General features: G+C 40.8%; 1 long non-coding RNA gene across 14 annotated transcripts in view; it reads right to left on the minus strand.

Moving 5' to 3' along the window:
- The window catches only part of LOC112655798 (uncharacterized), a 145,375-nt gene that overhangs the window by 99,954 nt on the left and 23,548 nt on the right, over positions 1–21,873 (minus strand). For 10 of the 14 annotated variants that reach the window (XR_007404855.1, XR_007404854.1, XR_007404851.1 and 7 more), the window contains 3 exons: positions 19,215–19,338; positions 16,042–16,209; positions 9,361–9,512 (listed from right to left, as the gene is read on the minus strand). This is a non-coding gene — a long non-coding RNA (uncharacterized LOC112655798). Of the gene's footprint in view, positions 1–28; positions 8,880–9,360; positions 9,513–16,041; positions 16,210–19,194; positions 19,339–21,873 lie in introns of those variants that run through there. The other 4 variants (XR_007404856.1, XR_007404850.1, XR_007404853.1 and 1 more) reach the window with 4 other exon arrangements.

Below are 21,873 nucleotides of genomic sequence, written 5' to 3' on the forward strand. Positions count from 1 at the left end.
AAGTATCTAATTTGCCCAATTGGCTTAGTTTTTTTTTTTTTTTTTTTTTTTAAATTTTTATTTATTTATGATAGGCACACAGTGAGAGAGAGAGAGGCAGAGACACAGGCAGAGGGAGAAGCAGGCTCCATGCACCTGGAGCCCGACGTGGGATTCGATCCCGGGTCTCCAGGATCGCGCCCTGGGCCAAAGGCAGGCGCCAAACGGCTGCGCCACCCAGGGATCCCAGTTTGTTTTTTTTTTAATCACAATTTATTTAGCTTTTAATTTTTTTCCACCTCAAATTTTTTTTATCCCCTGAGGAGAGAAAACTTTTAAATTTTAATATTTAGACTTGCTGAATTTTAAACCTGATGCCTTGATAAAATCTTTTCTCAAAAAGGCCCAGTGGACATAAATATGAGGGTGGTTTATGTTCTCTTTATCTTCAAAAATGTTTACTATGTGTCTATCCACAAGCACTGAGTGGGAGAAATCGTTTGAGAAAAGCTTAACAAACATGGATCCCTATCAGCTGCTTATCATCTATCTCAAGACATTTAGCATGAGGCTATAAACAGATTCCATACATTTTCCTCCTTCACATATATATAGTATATCAATAATAATGCCTTCGGGTAATTTGTAATACATAATTAATAACTTAAAATTTTGTGGAAATTTTTTGTCTCACATGGAAAATTGTTTAGATACTATAATATGCCACCTTTTCAGAGAGAAATCATGGGCATGTCAACTGTATTTTTAATTAAACTATAACCCTATGGCTTCCTTTCATTAATATGAATTAATAGCAACTAGAGGTATTGATAGTCTTTAGTTTTCTGAAATGTGTGGGATGATACACAGAAAGCTGGTATAAGCTTTACTTTCTACAAAATATTTAATGCTTAGCCAACTACTTTCAAAATACTGTATTGTTACAATGATGAGTAAATATGCAAGGTGAAGTTTTAGCTTGTGTTGAAACAGTAGTCAGGAAATAACTAAGTTGGTTTTGCTTCTACCTTGCTTTTGAGACTGGAGATGCATATGTGATGGAGGAAGAGTAGCACCTAGTGGTAAAAAGTGTCAGTTGCACCCACCAAGTAGCTGACCAGAAAGTGTTCCAGAAAGTTGTTCAGCCACATTTTGGAAAATGCATTTTGTATTTCAGGCATTTTAAATGCTGGCCGCTTTGATTCCTCAGATGGATGTTTATCATCATATCAATTAAATATTTGAGTCTACCTTATATGCTTGAATATTTCCAGATAAAACCTAAGTATGATCAATATATCCAAGAATTTAGAAAAAAGACCCTAGGGGTGCCTGGGTTGCTCAGTCAGTTACATGTCAGGCTCTTGATCTTAGGTCAGGTCTTAATCTCAGGGCCATGAGTTCAAGTTCCACACTGGGCATGAAGCTTACTTTAAAAAAAAAAAAAAAAAAAAAAAAAAGGAAGAAAAAAAGAAAAAAAAAAAAAAGAAAGAAAAGATCTTAAACTTTCCAAACATATTACAGGTACCTTAAAGGAAGTTAGAAAAAAGGTGCAAATTAAAATAGTGCATTTTTTAGATGACTTCAGATTTTATTTAACGATTATCTACTAGTACATTTGAGCAAAAGAATATTGCTTTCTTAAGCAATGAGTAAGTATATAACTGAGATTATTCAAAGAAACTAAAAGTACATTTTTAAAAAAAGATTTCTTTCTTGGAGTGCCTGGGTAGCTCAGTCAGTTAAGCATCCAATTCTTGATTTCAGCTCAGGTCATGATCCTGAGGTCTAGAATTGAGCCCCACATTGGGCTCCCTGCTCAGTAGGGAGTCTGCTTCTCCTTCTCCCTCTGTGTGTATGCATGTGCTCACTTGCTCTCTCTCTCTCTCTCAAATAAATAAAATCCTTTTAAAAAAATAAAAATTTATTTCCTTATTTGAGAGGGAAAGTAAGAGAGGGGCAGAGGGAGAGAATCCTCAAGCAGACGCCTCACTGATTGTGCAGCCCAACAAAGGGCCTGAGATTATGACCTGAGCCGAATAGTCAGACACTCAACTGACTGAGCCACCCAGATGCCCTGCAAGTACATTTAAATATCTATTCTGAAATTCTCTTTCCTTTCAGTGATCGATAAGCATAACACAGTATGTTATCCCCTTTGGACATGCAATAAATTAATAATTGAGCATTAAAAACTTTTCTAATGAAAATTAATTTTAATTCGTTGGTTGACATTGGTTGTCATTGAGTGAGGTATGGAGAAATCATTGGTAAAATTATAAATAATCATTTGTGCATACCTTTATACCTAAATAAATTAAATATAAATTCAACTCAAATTTTACTCCCCTGGTAGAGTATAATCATGAGTATATCATTTGTCCTTGAGACCCTGATAGGAAAAGAGAATTGTGAAATTCAAATTGCACTTACATAACCATTTTGTTTTGATTCTCAGGCTCATTTTTCTAGTAGCAGGTACCACACACACACACACACACACACACACACACACACACACAAGCCAATCATCATATCCTGCCCCTTTGCCTTTGGGATTATTCCAAGGTTGTCCATTCAAAGTGCAGCTTCCAGCAGAGATATCTTCAACCAGAGCTGGAAGGGAAGTCCCTCTGTCCCCTAGGTGGGCAACTGTAAGGGGCAGTGCTCCAGTCACAAGAAGCTTCTTGCAGCAGAGAATGATGTCAAATATCAAGACAAATAGCCTTTAAGGCATGAGTCTTGTTCTGGTTGCAGAGGTCCCTAGCTCCTGTTCTAAGTTCCTGTTTCTCTTCCCCAGTTTCTCTTCCCATAAATCTCTTTGAGACAAAATCTACTTTGAGATATGTTTCTGCAACCTAAAGAGAACTGACTCATCCTGCATTTCTAAAATAAGGCATAGTTCTGCTCATGCTACCACCCTGGTCAGAAAATCTCCAATGCTCTCCATGGCTTGAAAAATTATCTCCAAGCTCTTCTGGCTTTGTGATTTGGCTCTAATCTACCTTTCTAGCCTCATCTCATTCAATCTAGTGAAACCAAATTATTCTTTATTTCTTCAAAACACCTTCTTTTTATCCTTATTCACTCTGCTACATGAAAATTATTTTCTACCTCTAGACACCCCAGTTTCCACCTTCTGAAATTGTATCCACTTTTAAGATCAACCACAAATGACTCATCTTCTATAAACCCTTCCTCATTACTCCATGAATCAGTTAAGGTTAGGGTCAGCTGCCTACAGATGAAAATCTTAAATTATAATGGTTTAAAGAAGTGAGAAATTTAATTCTTGCTCACATGAAAGAACTCTGGAGGTCAGCTAGGCATTCCTGAGCTGTTATAGTGACAACATGGACATCAATGTATTAGTGTTCTATACTACATAACAAATTAGCACTAATGTAACAGCTTTAAACAAATTTTTATTATCTCACAGTTTCTGTGAGTGAAGATTCTGGCTTTGGCTTAGCTGGGAGGCCTCATAAGGCTGAAATCAAGGTGTCGGCTGGGTTGCATCTTCACTGGGAGATGAGAAAGGAAACTCACTCCCAAGCTCCCTCAGAATTGAATTGTTGGCAGAATTCATTACTTTGTGGCTATAAAATTCCTGGAGCATTACTTTTCTCAAGGTCAGCAACAGAGAAAAAGAGTCTCTGCTGCTTGGAGTCTCTGAATTCAGGGAAGGCATAGGCCCTCTTTTAGAGATTCATCTGATTAGGGGAAGTCTACCCAGAATAATCTCCCTTCTGATGAACTCAAGGTCAACTGATTAGGGACCTTAATTACATCTACAAAATTCTGTCACCCTTGCCATATAATGAAATGTAATCATGGGAATGATATCCCATCTCCTTTGTCATATTCCATTGATCAGAAGAAGCACATCATGGGTTTTATCCTAATTCAATGAGAGGGGATTCTATAAGGCATGACTCATCAGGAGCTACCTTAGTATTGTCCAGACAATCAGGGACCTGGGTCCCCAATTTTTCTGCCCTACCCAATCACTAGCTTCCATCCTCAAGTTCCCCTCAGATGAAAGAAGGTGCTAGGGCTCTACCTATCAAGTCCAAACCTAACACACTGCAGAGATGAGGAAAGGAAGAGAGCAAGAAAGAGTATTTCTCCTGAGTTGATTGCCTATAAGCAGACTTTTTAGAAGTGCCACATGTTCACTTCAATCTCTTTAGCCTCAGGTGCTGACAATAAGAAGTGTACTAACTGTAAAGGAGTTATCAGAAAGCAATAAAATGAACTTAAAGTCAGTCTGGTTTTTATTGTCACCATCCACACCAGCTGATTGTTTAGCTATTCTAAACAATCCAGTGATAGAATATTCCTTCCTGAAAAACATTTTATTAGTGGTCTAAATTCTAAATAATTGGTGTGATTATGGTTGAATTTTAAAAATACAAGTGTAAAAATACAAATACAATTTTTAAAAATACAAAATTTTAAAAATACAATTTTAAAAATACCTGGGTGGCTTAGTCAGTTAAGTGGCTGCCTTCAGCTCAGGTCACGATCCCAGAATCCTGGGATGGAGCCCTACATTGGGCTCCCTGCTCAGTAGGGAGTCTGCTTCTCCCTCTCCCTCTGCCCCCCACCTTCCCCCAGCTCACGAGTTTTTGCTTGCACACAGGCACCAGAGTTCTCTCTCTTTCCAATAAATAGATAAATAAAATCTTTAAAAAATAATAATCATATATGTGGAAATTTCAAATTAGCACAGTTTTATTACTTATCCTCTAATAACACAGTATTTTACTTGGAAATTAATTCAAAGAACTCCTCTATTACCTCCTCCCACATGAGAAATCCATTTCAAGAATAGTTCATATGCTTTAGAATCTTCCAACTTCCCTCCCACCCTGCTCCAAGCAGTTTGTGTCTCTAGCTCCAGTGGAACCACACATACCTGCATTGAAACAGCAGATTCCAAGTAAACTATGATAGTACAGAAAAGAAACAGAAATGGAATTACTTCAATTCTTTCATTCTGTGTAACTGCCTAGAGTTGTTATTTGTGGTTAATTTTGAAATAGCACAAAACAGTGCGAACTGTGAGGTGTACTTCAGGTGTACTGTTTTTGTTTGGTGACTGCAAATTTTAACTTATGCATAAAATATTTCACTTCATGGTAGTGATTTAAAGTTAAAATATTTTTTCTTTTTTGTTTCAAGTAGGCTCTACACCCACCGTGGGGCTCAAATTCACGGACCTGAGACGAAGCTGCACACTTCACCCACTGAGCCAGCTGAGTGCCTCTTCTTTTTTAATTGTTAGTTATTTCTAAACTAAAGGACAAATTCAGAAAATGAAACATCACATCACTGGTCAATTTAATAGGTGCCTAATTTTTGCAAATGTTTTAGTTTTATTAAATTTTGTTTAATTTTTATTAACCATATTATTATTATAATGTCATGCATTACTATGACACACAATGATGCAGATATAATTGTTTTTTTCTTTCCATTTCTTTATACCTGACCTATCTATGGAGCTCAATGACCTTGATCTATCTTTCTACAAAATAAATAAGTATAATAAGTAACTACAGAACTAAAATAGCATGCTTTGCTGAACCCAGTTTTGAAATGGAGATATCTCAACTTCCTGTCCTTCTGAGCTGAAAAGAGAAAGAACCTTACCCTAGTCTCAGCTCTCAGGTGCCCCAACCTGGTATCAACATCAGGCTGTGGTTTTGACCTGAATAATCTAGCCATGAGTGTACCAGGTCCCCCACACAGGTAAGCTTTACTAGGTGTGAATCAAAGATAAATTAGATGAGTTAGAAAGAGAAACTGAAAAAATTTCTTGAAAGTGGTAAATAAACTTCCAATTATTTTTAATGGACAGGAAGATTGCTCTGGTTTAAAGAACTTGATGTCCCCTCCACCCCACCCCTGTGGTCAACATTAGTTTGGAAGCATTCAGTCTCAACCATTTATCAATGTGCAAGTGCTCCATCTATTCCACTTGTCCATTTGAATGACAAGTTCTCACCTTCTTTATAATAAGCAGGCTATGTTAACCAGGGACAAGAAGGGCACACAAAAACCCCATCCTGGAAATTCTTTTCTCAGAATTACACAGTTTGGAACTGTATCCTGGAACCTCATTCACAACAGATAGTGAGTTGCCAGTAGAGCAAAACACACTGCCTCAAAAATCCAATACTGAAATGTTAATTCAATGCATTATCATACCTCCCTAGATAACAAAGGACATCAAATTATCATCAGCTCTTTCTGTCCAGGCAAGTCATAGCTCCCTTCTATTTCCGGTCTGCGGAAGTTCACCCATTTCAAAGTAAGCACTACCGAGATACTTACAAAAGAAGGCAGAGGGATGTGAGTGATAGTATTGGTTTGTGATTTTATGTAATTCTGACATTTGGTTTCCCCAAATGCCCCTGGGGAGAGGGCTGGAACAGAAATTGCTCATGCCAACTAGACTGTGGTTGGCCCTAGCAGCCGTAACTCTCTGCTCAGACATTTACAGGAAAGAAAGATCCATGGACACTGGTCATGACAAGGACAGGCTCAACGTGTGGACACAGATTATGCATTTCAAAATTAAGTCATTTTTATATTTTAAATTCATATTAATATTTGCTATTTATTAAATAATTTTTAATATATGTTATTATCAGTAATATTTTTATTTACTAAATAATATTTAATGAATGTCATGTGTTAAATAATAATTTAATAATATAATGTAAATAATATACATTGAATAAATGTTATTAAATGATAATACAGCCAATTTTAAAATTAAGCATCAATCTCCAATGTGCTAAATACACATAGTTAAGTCAAATGCAAATGGAAAAAGAATAAAGCAGGGTGCATTCTGGAGTTAACATTTATAACAGTGAGGATAAGATATGTATGTTCACACCAAACCTCCTAACCTTTCCTCACAGAGGTAGGAAGCATGGGGGTGGGGGGTACTGGAGAAGCTGCCAGGAAACCTCACAGGAACACCCCCTCTCCTTTGCTGGGTTCTGGTTCTTTTTTTCCATTCACCCACCTCCAAGTCCTCTGGGCCAAGAGATACATAGTCCATGTTGAGCCCAGCAGAGAAAAAGCAAGCCAGTCAAAGTAGAGGAGAGGAAGTCTAGTGGCTCTACCTCAGAGCCTTCCCATTCCTTCCAGGATTTCTCAAAATGATTCTCTCTGGCTCCCATGACAACACTTCCCCAAAGTGTGGGATGCTCCTCAACTGCTAACTGATGGGAGTTTTCCTGAATTTGAGTTAAGCATGTGACCCACCTCTGTGTGGAAAAGCAGCAGGAATACAAAAATAAAGTGATCAAGTGGCTGGCTTTAGAGCAGTTTCAACCTGACTTGGTATGAGACTGAAAGTCTTGGTTTCAGACTCCTTGTAAATTTTGGAGTCTGAGCGTAGAGGAGCCAGTGCCTCCACCTGGAGTTTCTCTGAGCCACCATGGCTTTTGATTCTGTGGAAAGGCTTGGACAGTGAAATAAATTGCACAGTTGCCTGTTCTTCCAACCAGAATAGTCTTGAGGACTTAACTCTGAAATTGTGGAAGAAGCAGCCTTTAATCGAAGTAGCACTGTCCAACATCTGTGGATCACAAGATCCAATTAATTGAAAGCACAGCTCTCCTTCTACACACTACAGTTTATTGAGCACTCACTAGGCACTCAGAACTGTGCCAGATACTATACAGACTATAACACTTCTAACTGGGGATCACAAGAAATACTGGGGCACCTGGGTAGCTCAGTTGGTTAAGGGTCTGCCTTCAGCTCAGGTCAGGATCCCAGATCCTGGGATGGAGCCCCACATTAGGCTCCCTAATGAGTGGAGAGTCTGCCTCTCTATCTGCTTCTCCCCCTGCTCATGTTCCCTCTCACTCTCTCTCTCAAATAAATAAATACAATCTTTAAAACACACACACACACACAAAAACAAGAAATACTGAGAGAGCTAAGTTCCAATTAACTTTACCAATAATTGTGGTATAATTCTTGTTATGTCGCTGTTATATTGAAATAAAAATCTCAACGGTGAATGGAGGTTTTTAAAAGGAGCAGCAGCAATGAAGCCTCAGATACTTATATAACTTTAGGATGAAAATATCAAGAAGGATAAAGGGGAAATCATATAAGCAAGTAAGATACATTCCATAAAATAGTAAAATATAGGACCTTTTGGTACATGCTTGATGGCAAGAAAATATCACAAGTTAGAATAATGTCCATTATTTGTTGAATGTGTTCCATGTCACATGTGGGGATCTTCTAATTCTATGAGAGATATCTATTTAAAACTCCCATTGTGTTGACTAGATGATGAGAGACTTAGCTTCTTCCCCTGCAAAGGCCTGGGGAACCAATTTGGCACAGTAGGTGGCACTGTCTCCCCAGGGTTTCTCAGTTGGGGTCCTCTGGCCACACAGAGCCTTCCTTAAGGAGGCACTGTTGACACTGCCCCCTGGTCTAGCTGTGAGCTGGAGCTGTCTTGGGCTGATCCAGCTCATTGGGCTCATCCGCTGCTGCCCACTGCCCTCCCCTCCCAGCACTGCCCCCACTCTGACTACACCTCCCCTTCGGCCACCCCACCCTGTGCAGCCACAACTAGCTGCCCAAGTCTTCCTGAAGTTTTCCTCTGCCAACAATGCCCTTTCCTCTTTACTCCACCTGGAAAACTACTCATTCTTTTCTCATAAGGCCTTAATGAAATGTCCCCTCCCCTGTGACACCTCCTTGATGCCTCCAAGCAGAATCTGTAGTGATTCAGTGATATCTCAACTGTCAATGCCCTCTGTTGCATGGCAGTAATGCCTTATAGTCACTCATGTATTTCTTCAACAAATATTTGTTGATCATCTGCTGTGGATCAAATACTGTGTCCAGTCCTGGAAACAAAAAGATGTGTGGTGTGTGGTGGGGTCTGCTATCATGATGCGGGCAAGCTACAAGGGGAGGTGGGGATGTGACACCAGGATGATACCCTAAGGATGGGTGAGGATGTACTAGGGGAGCATTAGGGAAGCACAGGGGAGCTGCAGGTGATGAGCCTGGGGAGGGGAAAGGGTGGTGATGCATAACTAGAGGACAGGACACCTAGGAGGGCAACGCAAGGAGCAGTGAACATCACTAAGAAAGGAGAAGGCACTCTGGGCAGTGGCGACAGAGGAAAGGCAAGTGAGTTATGCGTTCTGGGGTTGGGGAGAACCTAAAAGCAGTTAGATGTTTGGGGGAACTCAGAGAGATTAACAAGAGATAAGCCTGGAGACGGGAGTAGGAATCAGAACATTCCCATCCTTTTAGGATACTTAGATCTCATTCAGGCAGCATATTAGAATCAACCTGGTAGCATCATTAGAGTACACATACCCTGGGGCGCCTGGTGGCACAGTAGGTAGAGTAGCAGGCTCTTGATTTCAGCTGGAGGTGGTATGTGGGCTGCTGTGCTGAGCCTGGCATCTGCTTAGGATTCTCTCTCTCCCTCTCCCTCTGCCCCTCCTCCCTGGGCTCTCTCTTCTTCTCTGTCAAAAAAAATAAAAAGTAAAGACATTAAAAAAAAAAAAAAAAAAAAAAAAAAAAAACCTCGAGAGGTGCTAATTTAATAGGTCTGGGCAAGGGCCAGAAATCCTCCATTTTAACAAATGTTCAGGTGGTGCTGATGCATTTGCCCAAGAACCACATTTTTTTAAATATTTTATTTATTTATTCATGAGAGACACAGAAAGAGAGGCAGAGACATAGGCAGAGGGATTCGATCCCTGGACCCTGGGTTCAAGGCCTGAGCCAAAGGCAGACACTCAACCAATGAGCCATCCAGGTGCCCAACAACTGCATTTTTTAAGAAACACTTATATAAATGATGGGAAGCCCTTGAAGAACTTACACAAACACGTAACAAAGACTGTGTTTTAGAGAAAACACTTTTGTGGTTTAAAGGAAGATGCCAGAGAACTAGGTTGGAAGCAGTCCACTTAGGAGTCCTTTTCTGAGGCCACAGTAAGAAATGCTAAAGGCCCCTAGCAAAGCAATAGTTTAGGGGACAATGAAATTCCCCAAACATGGTGATTAGATATACCAGAGGATGAGGGAAGAGATGGCTCCTAGTGTCCCAGCGTGAACAGGCTTCAAGTGAGACACGAGGGACACAGAAGTCTCATCATGGGGAAAGACAATGATGCATTTAGTCTTTTTCATACAGAGCAGTAGGTGCCTAGGGACATCCAGATAGAGCTAGGCTAAGAGAGCTGAAAGTTTGAGCCTGAGGCTGTGGGAAGCATAATGAACCCAGGAGACTGGTCTGGAAGTCATCTGCCTCTGCTGCTGGCTGGGGACCCTGTGACCTAAAAAGAGACCCCTGGTGAGAGCATTCAGCATAAGAAAAAGAAAGCCTAGGTAGACCTCCCAGGAGCACCAGGTAAAATGGAGTGGCTAAGGAAGAGGAGCAGCCTGGAGACCAGGAGAGCCACACAGCTGGGATTAAGGGCTTAGGTTTTGAAGTCAGACTACTCCAGCACTTACTAGTTGGGTGAAATGGAGTATTACCTGTTACTCTGTGTGTCTTGGTTCTCTCATCTATAAAATGGGCAGACTGGTAGTACCCATCTCACTGGGTTATTCTGATGGTGAAATAAGTTAATATTAAAAAGCATTTAGACCTGTCACATATTATATTCTTTTTTTAAACAGCTTTATCGAGGTAGAGCTGATATGCAAAAACCTGCACATATTTTACACATATAATTTGATGAGTTTGGACATAGGACTATACACATGAAACCATCACAACTGAGGTAATAGAAGTATCCATCACCTCCGAAAGTTTCATTGCATCCTGTTGTGTATGTGTGTGTGTATGTGTGTGTTAAGAATACTTACTTCACATGAGATCTACTCTCTTAACCATTGTTTAAGTGCATAATACTGTTTTTGTTAGTGACAGGCACAAATGTTGTACAGCAGATCCCTAGGCTTAGGTGGACCAGAGACCTGAGCCCAGAGGGATCAAGGATATCTCTGCCAAAGCCAGCTCAGATGCACAATGACAACCTGGCCCTAATACCTGATACCTGATGTTCCCCTAGCTGATGCACTGAGACAACAGAAATATTCTCCTACTCCCTGCAGGATGCAGGATGGTGGGGGAGGAGGAGATCCTGGGGCTGAGATTTAGCTTCTGCCACTCAGCAGGATGGAGATTCAACAACAAAAAAATACACTAAATATATTTGGTTCTAGAAATTCCACAAAAGATACAGTTCTCAGACCCATGTTCATGGGTGAAGATGTGCACCTGCTATAGAAATCATACGAGGCTCTGACAAATGTCCTGTGCTTGTGTCTAGGGTGTCACCTTGGCCCACAGTCTAGTCAGTGTTCCAAGGAGGAAGATGAAATGACCTTGACTGTGGCAGGCCTTTTCTCCTACAATCAGCACTGATTTAGACTCAAGTGTTTACTATCCCTCCAATTAATGCTCCACCTCTGGCCTAGCAGGCCCAGCAGGTTCTTGTTTGGCTAAAACAAAAGCCCTTACATTTTTCAGACCCAGATAATACTCTGTATACTTTATGATGCTAAATTCTGATATATTAACTAACCTATTAAGGTACCTGAGGAAATGTAATGCTCTTTTTTGAGGAAAATACTGACCCCTCCCACAGGACTCTGTGTGACTGATGGGTAACAAGAGAAAGAAATCAGGCTCCTGACTGTCGACAACATGTAGGCAATTTTGCCTCCTCCTGGCCTCTAAAATGAAGAGATGGGTTCTTCTGCCACCACATAGCATAATTTAAGGTCCAGCTTGAAAGACCCAACCATAAACCAGTTTAAAAACAGCCCTTCCCAAAGGATCCCAGGAGGCCTCTGATATCTAGGGCCCAAGGGTCAGGTAATGCTGTCCCTCCAAGAGCACTCCCCAGCTTCCAGTGGGCAGGACAGCACTAAGTAACCAAACTGGCTCATATTATGTAAGTTCCTTGCACAAGTGGCTTCCCTTAATCAAGACTTTTCTGCTCTTCAGTTTTTATAGATGGTATATATACAAGGAACATCCACTTAGACAATGTCCCTGTGACTTTTGCAAAATTAGAGTTACGCCCACTAAGTTGTGAAATATAACTGATGGAAGACCCAGTTAATAAACTGCTTCTTGATTCAGGGCAGGAAAAATTTCAGTTCCTCAAAGAGTTGGCCTGTGTCCTGCTATCAAGCAGTAAGAATCATATTACTCAAATATTTCCTTTTTTGTCCCAGCTCTGGAGAAATAGAAAGTATTGTGCCCTACTGCCCTAATTGATTTATCTCATTGGCCCTGTCACATTGGTTCCTCTGTTATATTAATGTACCTCTGGTCTAAATTGTGCATTGTGTTTGATTTTGTAAATACCCTCTGGTTTTTCTAGAAATAGGCGGGGTATCACCACTTAAAGAAATGCATTTTAATTTGGCCCAAAATTTGTTTCCTTCAAAACTTTTTTTTTTTTTAATTTTTATTTATTTATGATAGTCACACAGAGAGAGAGAGAGGCAGAGACATAGGCAGAGGGAGAAGCAGGCTCCATGCACCGGGAGCCCGATGTGGGATTCGATCCCGGGTCTCCAGGATCGCGCCCTGGGCCAAAGGCAGGCGCCAAACCGCTGCGCCACCCAGGGATCCCTCCTTCAAAACTTTTATCTCAGTTTTATTTCTATGTTAATTTTTCTATTTGGTTCATCTCTGTGCCCTAGATCAGAACCCAAATTCCATGAAGGGAAAGACTCCATTTACTCCATTCACTGTTATCTTCAGTACCCAGCAACATACCTGAGGGTCTGTGGTAACTGGATCAGCCAAGATAGGCCAACTGTGCTTCACAAAGAGCCTGAAGACCCAGTGGGTTAAAAGAAGAAAGGATTTTTTTTTTTCTACATATCCATAGAAATCAGCAGTAGGTGTTACCTGCTTCTAATCCACTGGAAGATTATCATGACAAAGAGAAAAGAGATAAAAGTGGCCCCAAATCACTTTCTGGCACTTCCCCTAAGTGAGCCAAACCCCTGTCCTATGGCCAAGAGGGGATGTGTAGAAGCATTCCTATACTAAGGGAATTTAGTGATGGGTAACAGCATCTGTAACACTACCGTAGGAATTAAGTCATCTAGAATTAACGAATTACAGTTTCTTCAATTAGTGAGGTGCTTTTTAATTATTCCTTCCCACGTATCATTAGCCTTTGGTACATCCAAAACTTGTTTGTTTTATAATAGCCGGAGTTCAAATTATCTCACGATACCGTTGACTTGGTTATATTTAAGTCAAATATACTTCACCACGCATAACATCTCCCTCCTACGAATAGGTCAGAAAGTCTAGAGACCTGCATACTAACTTCTCTCAACACCAATATAGTGTGAGAGGCCTCAGTGTTACAGGATTCCTTTTCCTTGAGTGCCCATGGCTCATGCTGACGCTGCTTGGAGGAACTAAGAGGTAGACTAGATGACAAATGGTGGGGAGCAAAGCAAAGTCTATTGGCCATAGTTACTAAGTGATAGTACAAAGCTCTCAAAATGAGGATGAGAGGGGACCTGAGAGGGTGGCCAATTTGGTGTTTAGATCTAGGTTTTTTGTTTTTTTTTTCAAAGATTTAATTTATTTATTCATGAGAGACACAGAAAGAGAGAAGCAGAGACATAGGCAGAGAGAGAAGCAGGCTCCATGCAGGGAGCCAGATGGAGGACTTGACCCTAGATCACACCCTGGACTGAAGGCAGATGCTCAACCGCTGAGCCACCCAGGCGTTCCTAGACCTAGGGGTTTTAATGGGCTTGTTGGTGGGCTGTTTTCATCTGATTAACTCTCCCTGCATCCAATCAGTTTTTGTCATCTATCTATCACATGGAAAAGGGTAGAGAGCTCCTTCCAGGGTGGTGTAAAATCCTTTTTTTAAGGGTGATTTCCTCTTGGGGGCAGGGTTAGGGTAGGAGGAGGTCTCATCCCTGCCTGCTTTCTTCCAACTGTCCTTCGTTATTAGTTGACTTTTACAGAGTTGGTGGCAGAGTTAACATATTCTATAATAGGACAGCCCAGATAATCTGAAACCCTTTTACTTCTAAACACCTGAAAATCCTGGACAAAATATAACAAACATTCTCTTAAAGACATGACAGAGCTTAGAAGAAAATAAGGAAACTCCACTGGCCAAAAATAAAAATAAAACTGAAAACTAAAACAGGAAGCCAGAAAGCCAAGAATGTGTCAATTGTGGTTTATGGGGCTTTCCAGTCTGATGCTAGCCTATGACCTCAGGGTTGAAATTTTATTTTATTTTATTTTATTTTATTTTATTTTATTTTATTATTTTATTTATATTTTATTTTATTTTTTTATATTTTATCTTATTTTATTTTATTTTATTTTATTTGGGGGGGGGCTTGTGCGTGCATGTGCACATGTGGTGGGGGGGGTTGCACAGAGGGAGAGGCAGAGATGATCTTAAGTAGGCTCCACTCCCAGAACAGAACCCCTCACGACCCTGAGAACATGACGTAAGCAGAAGTCAAGAGTCCAGTGCTTAACTGACCGAGCCACCCAGGTGCCCCTCAGGGTTGAGATTTTAAAGTCTTCATGGAAGCAGGAGACCTCAGGCAAGTTGAGTTTACAGCTGAGGCCCCAAATAAAGCTTGATTCCCCAAAGGACCACAGCCTAAGTAAAAGATACGCCTAGGGTTGCCATATTTTGCAAATAATAACATAGGACATCTAGTTAAATCAGTAATACTGGCCCACCATCTCCCTCAAATCCATCACCATTGCTGAGGGAAAAAAAGCAACACAAAAAAAGTTAATTCTAGTGACAATGAACAGCAAATCAATTTTTAATATAGGTATGTCCAGTATAGAATTTGGGACATACTTATACTAGAAAATTATTTGTTGTTTATCTGCAATTCAAATATAACTAGGAGACCTGTATTTCATCTGACAGCCCTAGATACACCAGAAAAACTATCCACCAGTTTAGGGAGTCAACAAGAATGCCTGCCTAGCTCCCTGTGAACTCTGAGTAGGGCCAGGAAAGTATCCCCCTCACAAATTAACAATCATAGGTCTGTCCTTTGGTGGACCAACAATTCAACTTTATACTACCTGCAGGATCCTCATCTACCAAGCCAGAAATTAGCATAAGAAATGCTCCCCACTGGGGATCCCTGGGTGGCTCAGGGGTTTGGCGCCTGCCTTTGGCCCGGGCGCCATCCTGGAGTCCCGGGATTGAGTCCTGCGTTGGGCTCCAGGCATGGAGCCTACTTCTCCCTCTGCCTGAGTCTCTGCCTCTCTTTCTTCCTCTCTCTCTCTCTCTCTCTCTCTCTCTCATGAATAAATAAATCTTCAACAAAAAAAAAAGAAAAAAAAAAAAAGAAATGCTCCCCACTCCTACCCCAAGACCAAGAAACACAGAGACTCACAGCAGAAGGAAGTAAAACCTGCTCTGGGTAAGGAAGGTTTGCGCCCTCAACTCAGGCCACTGTGGAGATCCACAGACAAAACCTCGATGTGGGGAACAAAGGCAGAAGGAAATGTAGCCAAAATGAAATGTCCTTCCAACCTGTGGCCCACTGACAGATCACTGAGGCAGGCAGAGTATAACATCCCTCCAGGAAATCCTACTGTCTTAATGCTAAGGTTTAGTTGGAGAGGAAAACAACCTTAGCTTGACAACACCTAGACCTCCGAGGTCCTGTGAGTCTTCTTTAGCAAGGAAAGTCCTTTTGGAAACTTCCCTTTGTCTTTACATCCCCCAACTCCAAAGTATATTATCAGCCAGTCCTCACAACCCGAGGGCAGCTCTTTGAGGGCAGCTTGTTCTGCCCACTGGTCCTGTCGCTGTGCTTAAATAAAACCACCTTTTTGCACCAGCAACATCTCAAGAATTCTTCTTTGGCCATTGGCTCCAACCCTACCACTCCAAACCACATAACCCTCACTAAAGATGAGTTCACAACCTCAAATTACAAAATGTTGGGGGGTGTTGCTTGTGTACGCCAAGGAAGGTTGGTCTTTTCACTTACCTGTTAAAATGGCAAAGGGGACAAAGCCTTTGGAACACATCCACGGTCGTTCAAAGCAGATTACCTCACTGTGTTCCTGTAGTTGGGGCAAATCACAGAATCCAGGTCCATGACTCCACACTGTGATTCTTGTCTGGCCCACCATCTCCCACAAATCCATCACCATTGCTGAGGGAAAAAAAGCAAGACAAAAAAAGTTAATTCTAGTGACAGCAGGCTCAGCCTTTGTTAATCCATTAAGAAAAGAGTTTAAGGGGCACCTGGGTGGCTCAGTGGTTGAGCATCACAGTCCCCACCGGGAGCCTGCTTCTCCTTCTGTCTAGATCTCTGCCTCTCTCTGTCTCTCATGAATAAATAAAATAAAATTTTTTAAAAAAAGAATAGAATTTAAAAAAAAAAAGAATAGAATTTATGGCACTTCAGTGCTTTTGGTCCCTTTTTTTTTTTAAGTACTTGTTAACTAAAACTAGAGAAAAGCTGGAGCCCACTGCTTACAAAAGCCTTAGCTCCAGGACTGCACTTCCCTGAATTTCCGAAAGAGTAATCAACATCCCAGCTTGCCTGGGACTTTCCTGGGTTTAGCAATGAAATATCTCACTCAGTACTAGACAAATTAAGACAATTGGTCACAGAAAGCATTCTTCATCCTAATAAAGGGCAAATTAACTAAATATGTGCATGTTTTCCTCTTTATCCTACCAGTAACATTCAGGCAAAATAAGTTAGTAATTATTTCAAGAGGTTCTCGCAGAGAATGTCTATAATTACAGCATAGGTATATAAAGATGCATTCAGACTTTGTACTCCTTGAGTTTTGGTTTCCTCATCTGCAAAACACAAGCAACCATGGGACCATAAGGTTTGGGCAAGGATTAGTGAGACTGTGAAGATCACAAATAACACTCTTAGCTTGGTTCCTAGCACATCATAACACTCAAAAGGGCAGCTGCATGGCTCAGTGGTTGAGTATCTGCCTTTGGCTCAGGTTGTGATCCCGGGGTCCTGGGATGGAGTCCTACACAGTCTTCTTACAGGGTGCCTGCTTCTCCCTCTACCTGTGTCTCTGCCTCTCTCTGTGTGTCTCTCATGAATAAATAAATAAAATCTTTAAAACAAATAAACACTCAAAAAGGATAGCTATTTTGATTGTTAATTTTCAGGCTTTTGTAGCATTTAGATTTTAAATTTCAGAAGCATTTACTAAATGCTTCCATTTTGCAGATCTTTGGTTTGAAGTAGCAGCTTTGCTGTTATGGCTTGATTATTCTCACACAGCTTGTCAAAATTTATTGACAGATCCAAATTATTTTCTCTTACTGTGTTTGGACACTTATCTGATCATTCATCATTGACTTTCGATACCCAAAAATCTTCATCAAGACTTAGGGAAAATTATAATAATCTCGATAATTTTTTTCTTCCTACTTTTTAAAAAAGATTTTATTTATTTATTTATGAGAGACCAGAGCGAGAGATAGAGAGAGGCAGAGACACGGGCAGAGGGAGAAGCTGACTTCATACAGGGAGCCCAACATGGGACTTGACCCAGGTCTCCAGGATCATGCCCTGGACTGAAGGTGGCGCTAAACCGCTGAGCCACCCTGGCTGCCCCTCTTCCTACTTTTTAGAAAGCAAACTTGATGTACTCTATCTTGTCTACCTATCTTTTTTTTTTTTTTTCAAAATATAAGAGTAACTGTAAAAATAGCATTTTCTTTTTTCCATCTCTTACCATCAGTGACCCAGAACTAACAGTTTTTATTTCTGACTGATTTTCAAAGTATTCAAACTCTAAATAACCTTTAAATTGACTGTGTATGTTATATCATCCATTGTTTTACTGAAAGAGAAGTTTATAAAGCTCATTTTTCTCCTCTGGCATTAGGCTGCATTGAGTACATGAGCATCAACAATCTTTTAAATAGCTATCAATTTGAAGACATTACCTTCTCTCTGTTAGAAGGACATAATGCTGAGTCATTTGGAGTGAGTTGTGATAGATTTGCCCTAAATCACCCATAAATTCTTATTTGGTCTCCTTTGTGGCCAGATTATAGTATAATGTACTGACTACTTTGGAATCTGTTATTCACTAAGATGTATCTTTGTTTGATATTAAAAGCCCTAATTGGATCAAAATATATGATCTAAACTAATACTTCTCATGCGTAAAGGTACACATGAATTCCATTTTGAGAAATTTGTTGAACACAGATTCTGATTGGATAGCTCTGGGCTGTGGCTTGGAATTCTGCATTTCTATCAAGCCTCCCAGCTGATGCTGATCTATAGACCACACCACACTGCAGCAACATGGCTGTAAGGCAGTGGTTTTCAGAGTGTGGTTATGGCACCAGTACCACAGACACCACCTGGGAAACTGTCAGAAATGCTACCTCTTGGACCTCATCCCAGACTTTCTAAAAGAACCTCTAGGGGGCCCTGGGTGGCTCACTTGGTTAAGCATCTGCCTTCAGCTCAGGTCATGATCCCAGGGTCCTGGGATTGATCCCCCTGTCAGGGTCCCTGCTCAGTGGGGAGTTTGCTTCTCCCTCTCCCTCTGCTGCTCCTCCTGCTTGTACTCTCTCTATCAAATATATAAAATCTAAAAAGAGAGAGAGAGAGAGGGAGAGAGAGATGAAAAAAAAAAAAAAAAGAAACTCTAGGGACAAGCCTTCTGGTGACTCTGATACACACAGTATGAGAACCACTACTCTAAATAAGTAAATCTGCTTGCCTAGATGAAATAGGTGTTGGGTTATTTCCTACAAGGAAGAAAACAAGGCTGTCTTAGAGCTAAGACAACCATGCCAGACAGGCCAAAGCTCAGAAATGAACATTTAACAGATCCACCCACACTGGTGAATGGGATTTGGGGGAACAGACCCAGCCAGGCACCAGTTGAAACCTTATCAAGTAGGTATGTTCTGACATCCAAATGTACAAGCAGCACTGTGCACACACTCAGCATCAAAAGTCTGACATGAGGTAACAGAGCTGCACTTGATTGCCCAACAGAAAAAACAGGCACGTGCTTATGACATCTGCTAAGCAGGGACACCAAAAAAATAAGACAAAATTTCTTAAAGAATTTGACATTTCCCAGAAAAAAAGCATCGAAGTAGATACCATGGGGAAACTCATATTATTCACCTTGTTTACATTCATTTTACCATTTAGTGTGGCTTAGTATAGTGTCTGGAGCCAAACTGCCTGTCTCTACGTCCTGGCTCTACCATGTCCTAGTTGGGTGACCTTGGGCAAGTCACTCAACTCTCTCCACCTCAGTTTCCTCATCTGCAAAAGGAAGATAATGATATTTTGTGAGAATTAAACATTACATCAATGCATGAAAATCTCTTAGAATAGTGCCTGATATTCAGTCAGTGCTTAAAAAAATCCAATTTTTATTACAAGGAGGCAGAAAGGGCAGAAGGGGCTTACTTTTTTTTTTTTTTCTTCAGTGCATAGGGTCTTTGAAGAACTAATTTGTTTCCCAGTAGAGCTTAGGAGACACAGCTTAGGAGAAATCAGATAAAAGTCAGAACTATGGAGACAAGATACAGTATCTGGAGAGATCTGTGGGCTCCAGGGAAAGACTTGAAAAAGAGCAAGAGAGAACTAGAGAAACCCCAGGGCTCTGCACAAAGCCAGGTACCTATCTGGAGAAGGAGCAAGCCTTAGACCCCAGAATGGAAGGCAGCAGACCACTAAGTTCTGACTCCACAGGAGGATGGGAACGTTCTCAGTAAATCTCAGGATCTTAGGCTTTCACCTTGGCTACACATAGAATCCCCTGGGGAACATTAAAAACTATTGATGCCTGCATGTTACCCCTGGAGAGTCTGTTTCATTGGTCTGGGGCCTTACCTGAGGAGATTTCTAAAATCTCACCTACTTGATGGTTAACCAACCATCTTACCCTGGGCCAGCGCTGATCTTAGAAATGAGTATGAGTAGAAGTTTGAGGGGCCTAACTTTACATAGGTGATAAATGAAATGGTTAGAAAAACACAATCCTTTCGTATTATCCCCCTCCCTTCTCTTTATATTTATGCTCTGGATTTAGCTCCTTTCTGGCTTCTGGTACCTTTTTGCTAATCAGAAAGATGTTCCCCTTCTTCCAGACACCTTGTCCAGGACAGAGATTTTACACTATAAGAGAGTTAACAATGTAGTCTGCCATGGTTTCATGGATGGTGGCAGAGGACATAAGACTTCTGGGCCAGAGACAAATGATGTCATTACTCACAGAAACAGTAGAGTATCAGTTTTTTCTTGCAACAAGAAAAGCCCCCTTTCCCACAACAATGGAAAGAGGTGACATCCACACCTGCAGTAAATTTTATTACAGGAGAGGAACCCTGAATTCAGGGAACCTAAATCTTTTATGGTGGGCGGTAAGCCTATGCATTCCTCCACAGAGATAATACTTCTACTTTCCAAAGCTGTTTACACATTCTTTAAAAGATAATCTAGAATAAAGACAGTCGGTGTGTCTGCTGGCAAAATGTGAAGAAAAATGTGACACCCCTGCAGAACTGTCTTCCAACACACTTTACTGTTGTAAGTGGTTTTATGTTATAATGATTTAATGTTATAATGAAAACTGTTATAATGATTTCATTAGAATGAAAAATGTCATGTGTTCTGCTATGCAATTATCATAGTAGTTATACAAAGCTACAATGTCAATGATGTAGATAGGGCCCTCTTACAGACGAGCTGTCCACAACCTATGCAGGTGTACCCTGTGGTGTTTCATATTTTTATCTTACTCACCTACTCTATCCTTGTTGGGCCCTATTCAACCTTGCTTGTGGATTTACTTTTTCAATCATGTCATTCCTAATCATTTTCCCTTCTTCTATCACAACTTTCCACTATTTACCTTAAGATTTTAATACTTTTAAGCATGATTAGTCCCATTCATTCTTGGGCCTATTCCTTGTTATTCATGAATTGGAGCAACATGAGGGCAACATGAGGGCAACATGAGGACAGGGGTGCACAGACTACCTCTCCAAATTAAATTAGCAAAATCCACATATAGTGACTGAGTTATGTACAAATGACCTATGCTAAAAATGAGATGAAACAAAAGATTTCTAAGAGCAATGACAAACTCTCAGGACCATGAAGATACTTCAGGAAGACATAATGTACCCCCAAGTAGGCTGCCATCTTACCAGTTACAAGAACTCAAATGTAATTTCTGAGAACTACACTGAAAACATGACCAAACTGGAATGTGCTTTCCTGTATCAGAGGGCTGCAGCAAGAGGAAGATGATCAGTATGGATTCTTAAAAGAGAATAAAAAAAAAAAAAGAAGTACACAGAAACTGTCTAGGGTAATCTAGAAGGACTACATCTGGTGAAGACCAACAGAGAAGTATCCAGGGTGTGGGAGCAGGGACTTATGAATGTCCTAGCGAATGTCCCAGTGAATGTCCCGGTGAATGTCCCTGAAATCCCTGCCCCTGTTTTATTCCAGTTCTACACTCAGCAAACAGCAGCTCATTACTCACCTGACCTCCCAGCCACACTGCCCCAGGGAAGGACCCTACACAGTGAAAGTATCTAGCCTTCCAACATAAAGGAACACCCAAAGTATAAAATGACACATTGGCATTCTGATCTATGCCTCAGTCTTTTAGGATGGGTGAGACAGTCCCTCACCATTGGAGCTCAGCACTCAGGGCTAGATTCAGCATGGTTACTCATGAAGTGACCTCATGAAGGTATGTTCCTAGGAAAGCCCTGCTGGATTTGTCAACTGGTCTCTTTAAACTCCTCTTCACTTACTCCTTGACAGCAACTGGCCCCATAA

Source organism: Canis lupus, chromosome 22 (assembly GCF_003254725.2).
Source record: "Canis lupus dingo isolate Sandy chromosome 22, ASM325472v2, whole genome shotgun sequence".
NCBI classification, from domain to species: domain Eukaryota; kingdom Metazoa; phylum Chordata; class Mammalia; order Carnivora; family Canidae; genus Canis; species Canis lupus.